Source organism: Sus scrofa, chromosome 15 (genome assembly GCF_054392235.1).
Source record: "Sus scrofa isolate SSC_HxYL_T2T_F1_AM1 chromosome 15, Sscrofa_HxYL_maternal_Yorkshire_Landrace_v2.0, whole genome shotgun sequence".
Lineage (NCBI taxonomy): Eukaryota > Metazoa > Chordata > Mammalia > Artiodactyla > Suidae > Sus > Sus scrofa.
This window is the reverse complement of record NC_139397.1, coordinates 131979181-131985180: the sequence shown is the minus strand read 5'-3', so window position 1 is coordinate 131985180 and position 6000 is coordinate 131979181.

The window sequence follows — 6000 nt, the reverse complement described above, 5'->3', positions numbered from 1 at the left end:
CTGCAACAGAGGAAGCAATGTCAGCAGACAGATTGTACAGTGTTTTCCCGGCCAATGTAAAGCCTTGGCTTTTACACTGAGAAGCTGAGCTCCTGGGGAATTTTGAGCAGAAGTAACATCTAGGTTACATTTTAACCTGTTCACTCTAGTTGTACAACAAAGGTGGAAGCAGGGTGATCCCTAGAGACTATTGTGATAATCTAGGACCTAGATACTGGGTAAAATATGGGGGTGTCACGTTCAGGGGTGACATCAGTGGAGATTGAGAGAAGTAATCAAATTTGAGATACACTTTGAAAGGAGAGCCAACAAGGTTTGTTGACAAGTTGGAATTGAAATGTCAGCAGAAGAAAGGAAGCAAGGATGACTGCAAGATGTATTGGCCTGTACAACTGGAAAACTGAAGTTGACATCAGCTGACACTGGGAAACCTGGAAGGGAGGTGGTCCTGGGGGGAGGAACAGAAGTTAAATTTAGAACATGCCCTGCTTATTATACATCCAAATGGAGAGTTCTAGAGGGCAATTGGAGAAGTCTGACAGGGAGCTCAAGAGCAGAGACATAACTTTGAGAGTCATTGATGTATGGATTATATTTGAGACAGACTGGAAGAGACCAACAAGGAAGGAGAGAGATTGGAGAAGAAAATAGGTCTGAGGACTGAGCCCTAGGACATTCCAAAACTGAGGTCAAGGAGATGAGAAGGAACAATCAGTAATCTAGGAGGAAAGTGGAAGGATGAAGGAGCCTTGGGTGTGCTGGAAGCCAAGCAAAGGGAATATAATTTCAGGAGGAGGAAATGGTCAACGCTGATGAATACTGCTGCTAAGTCAAATATGATCAAACATGAAAGTTACCCATTGGATCTTGGATTACCCTTATAAGGATAGATTGGGTGGTGGTGGCCGAGGTCTGGTTGGAGTAGGCTCAAGACAGAATGAGGGGAAGAAGTGGAGACGTGCAATAGACATGACTCTTTCAAAGAATTTTACTCTAAAAAAAGGTTTTCTCAACCTCAGCAGTATTGACATTTTGGACCCAATAATTCTTTCTGGAGGATTGTCCTAGGTCCTAGAGGATGTCTAGTGGCATTCCTGGCTTCTCCTTGCTAAACACCAATTGCACCTCCACAATCTCCCTCCCTGTTTTGACAACCAAAAATGTTTACAGACTTTGCCAGTTGGCCCCTGGGAAGAGGCAGAGAGATAACGTTCAGCTACAATTGAGAACCACAGCTCTAAAAAGAGAAATAGAGAAGAAATGTGGTAGCAGTAGCACATGTTTGGCTGCCTAATCAAAATTTCAATTTTCCCTTACTTCTTACTAGCAGAACATCAATTTTATTCCAGTTTACCCCTTTCAGAAGATGATCTATTTATGGAAGGCACTATTTGTTGTAATCCCATTTCCCTTGGCAGTGATGGGTTTATGGATGGATGGATGGTGAATTTTTGGATAATGAGACATGCAGAAGATCTATTGGAGGGTATTTTAAAAAATCTCTTAGAAGCCTAAGGAAAGATGTAACTCATTTTCTTCTGTTGAATATGATTCTTAGAACATATGGCAACAATTTTTAACAACAAAGTCTACCTTGAGGCCAGAAAGGTGAGAGAAATCCAGGATTCTGATGCCATCATAAAGCCTCTGAATTAACTAAATCTTGAGTCACTCTCACATTCAAACTTATTACTTAAGTCAATGTCTTTCTTTTTTATTTTATTTATATTTATTTGTAGTTCACCCCATGGCATATAGAGTTCCTGGGCCAGGAATCATATCTGAGCTGAGGTCTCAACCTATGCTGCAGTTGTGGCAATGCTGGATCCTTAAGCTGAGCTGGGGATGGAACCTGCATTCTACCGTACTCCCAAGATGCTGTAGATCCTGTTGCACCACAGTGGGAATGACAGTGCCTTTCTTTTTTAAACCAGTTGATTTTGAGTCTTCCATACAAGTAGTTTAAAATATTCTAAGAGATTTTTTTTTAGTTAAAAAAATATTTCAGGAAGAGATTAGTAAAGGGTAGGACTCATTCACATTTAATACAGTGTGTAGTTGACTTCAACTGTCTCAACCTTTTCTGTCCAATATGGTAGCCACTAGCTACATATAACTAATTGAGCACTTGAAATGTGCCTAGTCTGAACTGAGGGTTCTGTAAGTATAAAATAAATATCATACTTTGAAAACTTAGAAATATAAGTAAATAACAAAAATGTAAAATATTTCTAATAATTTTAATTGATTATATGTTGAATTACATGTTGAAACGACAATATTTAGGACATATGGGATTAAATAAAATGTATTATTTAAATTAAATTTACTTTTTTCTTTTTACTGTTTTTAATGTGACTACTAGAAAATTTGAAAACACGTAAGTAGTTCCCCCCCTTTTTAAAATTTCTACCTAACTGCACTGATCTAGACAGAATTGAAAAATTGTTGTATCATTTTCCAAATTGGGTGAGGCACAGAATTCCTTGTTATGAAATGGAGCAAGACCCTTTGAGCCCTCCTGGGTACAAATCTTGGCCTGTTTTCTTTGTTTGTAGGAAACAGGCTTCATTCATCTTCCTTGACCTCTGAATTCCTAAAGGTAGACTCAAATAGCTGCTTATCAGGGAAGAGAGGGAATGTAGAAACTAAGGAGCAACAGACAAGAAACAAGAGTACAATGATTAAAGCAGGATCCTTGTTCCTCCTCAAGGAAGACAGAGTAACATTACCTTTGAGGATTTCTCTCATGGCGCACCAGGTTAAGGATCTGGTGTTGCCAGTGCGGCAGCTTTGGTTGCTGCTGTGGCCCAGGTTTGATCCCTGGCCAGGGAACTTCTGCCTACCGCATTGTTCTTCCATAGGAGCTAAGGTCCCCACCCAGGTGGAGGTGGAGGTTGGTGACCTCAGGCTGAATACAAGATTCCTGGAACACTAACCTGTTACCTCACTACCAACCAACCAGAACAAAGTCTACACACGTTGGAAAAATAACAAAGACTGACACCCTCCCTAAATGATTTTCCCTTTAAAATCTTTCATGGTCGAGTAGAATCTTCATAGTTGCTTCATAGATAAAGCAACTATCCCTTTTCCAACCAGCACTTGTCTCTCAAATACTGGCTTCTGAGCAGCAAGCAGCTGAACCGGAGTTCTGTAACACCTACTATTGATATATACTCTATATAGAGTAACTCACTTAATCAGGTGTACCCTCTCAGAATTTATTCATAAAAATCAAACTTTAATATTACATCATGTTTTCAGAACTTGAAACCAATATCCTAAGTGTTTGAAGAGAAAAAGTCAGTCTACAAGTTTAAACTAAAATCTTCAATCTAACATCTGGAAAAGTTCCATATAAAAATCAATAGCAAAAGAAAAATATTTTGGATCACTTGAAACAATAAGAACATAATAAAATACTTGGATATTTTTCTTGGAGCAAAAATTGCATAACCTTTCAAAAGTAGAAAAAAAAAAAAACTCCATATGTTTAAAGTATAAGATAAAACATAATTGTCACCTGTCATATGTCTCCTTTCTCCCTAAAGCATCTAGTTTAGGATTAAGATTAAATATCAGACCCAAGAGAAACCAATGTGCACCTATTTATTATTGAACCTGAATGTCAAAGAACTTCCAAGCAGAAGAATTACTTTATCATAGCATCAATATAATTTACTATTACTTTTTATTTGTCATTAAATATTAAGGGATGCTAATGTAAAATAATGTAATTTTGAAGTTTAAATTTTGTGAAACCCAAAACAATCTATTTGGGGCCTTTGATGGTAAGATTTGTTTATTTATTTATTCACTTATTTATTTATTGCCACACCCATGCCACGTGGAAGTTCTCAGGCCAAGGACTGAACCTGCACCACAGCAGCAAACTGAGCTGCTGCAGTAACAATGTTAGATCCTCAATCCACTGTGCCACAAGAGAACTTCTTGATCGTAAGTTTTCAATATATATTTAAAAATTGGGAGTTCCCGTTGTGGCGCAGTGGTTAACGAATCCAACTAGGGACCATGAGGTTGCGGGTTCGGTCCCTGCCCTTGCTCAGTGGGTTAAGGATCTGGCATTGCCATGAGCTGTGGTGTAGGTTGCAGACGCGGCTCGGATCCCGCGTTGCTGTGGCTCTGGCGTAGGCCGGTGGCTACAGCTCCGATTGGACCCCTAGCCTGGGAACCTCCATATGCCGCGGGAGCGGCCCAAGAAATAGCAAAAAAAAAAAAAAGAATGTACTCCTTTATTGTTTTTTTGGCAGAATCATTGATTCAATATGGTTATAAATCAGGAGAGTACGGGGCAAAGACTAGGTTGTCGATGTAACAAAATAAAGAATAAGTATGATTTTTGTTCTAAGAAAAATCTTTTAACTTGTTTTGGCTAAAAGTGAAAGAAATTTACAGAAAGCTATATTTAAATGAAACTATTAGTTTTCATTTTCATGGATAATGAAAACTAGAGAGAGGCCAGAGGACCTACAGTTAAAAGAACACAAGTGGGAGTGGACAACGTACTCACGGCACACATTTATTTACAGGCTTGCTCCTCACCATTAAAAATTCATATTTGCTAATATGTTAAGGGCAAGGACATACGATGGAAAAAAGGAAGGCATATAGAACAGTCAAGCTTAACAAGGGCAAAGAAATGGAAAAGTCCACGAAAGTGCAATCACAGAAGAATAATTAAACCATTTCCTCTTAGATTACTTTCTACATATTATTTATGCAATGAATTCTTGCAGTTCTACACAAAGTACTATGCATATCAAAAGAGAAGCATCCCCTTAAAGAGTAACGACAGCAATGATTTATTTCTAGACCAGTGCTCCCAGGAGAACGTGTCACCACTAGGGAGCAGCAAAGGTTGTGCCTTGGGTCATCAACAACTTGTAATTTCAAAGTCAAAGGTAATCAGCTATATTTGCACAATGCTTTCAGGTTAAAAAAGTGCCCTTATATCTCATTTTCATTATAAGGCAATGAGGACATTCTATTTTTAACTCTAGTTTTCAGATGCAGAATGTGAAGGCCTGTAGACACTCAAGATCACAGGTGCTAGAAAGTAATAGAGTTGAGACTCTGTTTTCCATTCTAAAGTTGGCTCAGGCTACTAGTATAGAGAGTTAATGATAAAAGACACCCTACTGGGAGCATAAATTACAGCCTAAAAGGAACAACCCCTGAATTTTTCAATCCTACAATGTACCATTGATTTTATACTAGATTTTTTGGTGGTTAGATAGGAGGAAAGGTATAATAACACTCCATATTAAGTTTACATTGCATTCCAATTTCAGAGAATTAAAATGTAAAAGAAAGAAAGTGTGTGGCAATCCCATTGTGGTGCAGCAGAAACGAATCCGACTAGGAATCATGAGTTTACGGGTTTGCTCCCTGGCCTCGCTCCATGGGGTGAAGGATCTGGGGTTGCCGTGAGCTGTGGTGTAGGTCAGGAACTACAGCTCTGATTCACCCCCTAGCCTGGGAACCTCCATATGCCATGGGTGTGACCCTAAAAAAAAAAAGAAAAAAAAAACCCACAAAAGTAAGGTGTATTATAAACTTAAGGGACTACTATATATAAATAATTCGTTTGTGTATATGTATGTATTTATATCTATGTATTTACGCTTGTTTGTGTGTCTGCGTGTGTGCATGCGTGTTGATAACCTTTTAAAGAAAGTGGTACAGTGAGTCTGTACACTTATTTTTGATTATTATATATTGTAATATTTTATTATATTGTGTATGATACACATATATTATTATACATTATATTATTATGATGTCTTCCTAATTCTCCCACTCCTTGTTTCATGCTAAAGTGTGTTTATCCTGTATGTCATTGCTATAGGGCTAGTTCTTATTTGAAATTTCAAAGTGATGTATAACAGATGGTTCCTACTTTATTAGCAAAGTTAGGGAAGGATTCTGTCTTCCTTCCCTTCTTAAAAGCATTTATTTCTTTTTTAAAAATCAATG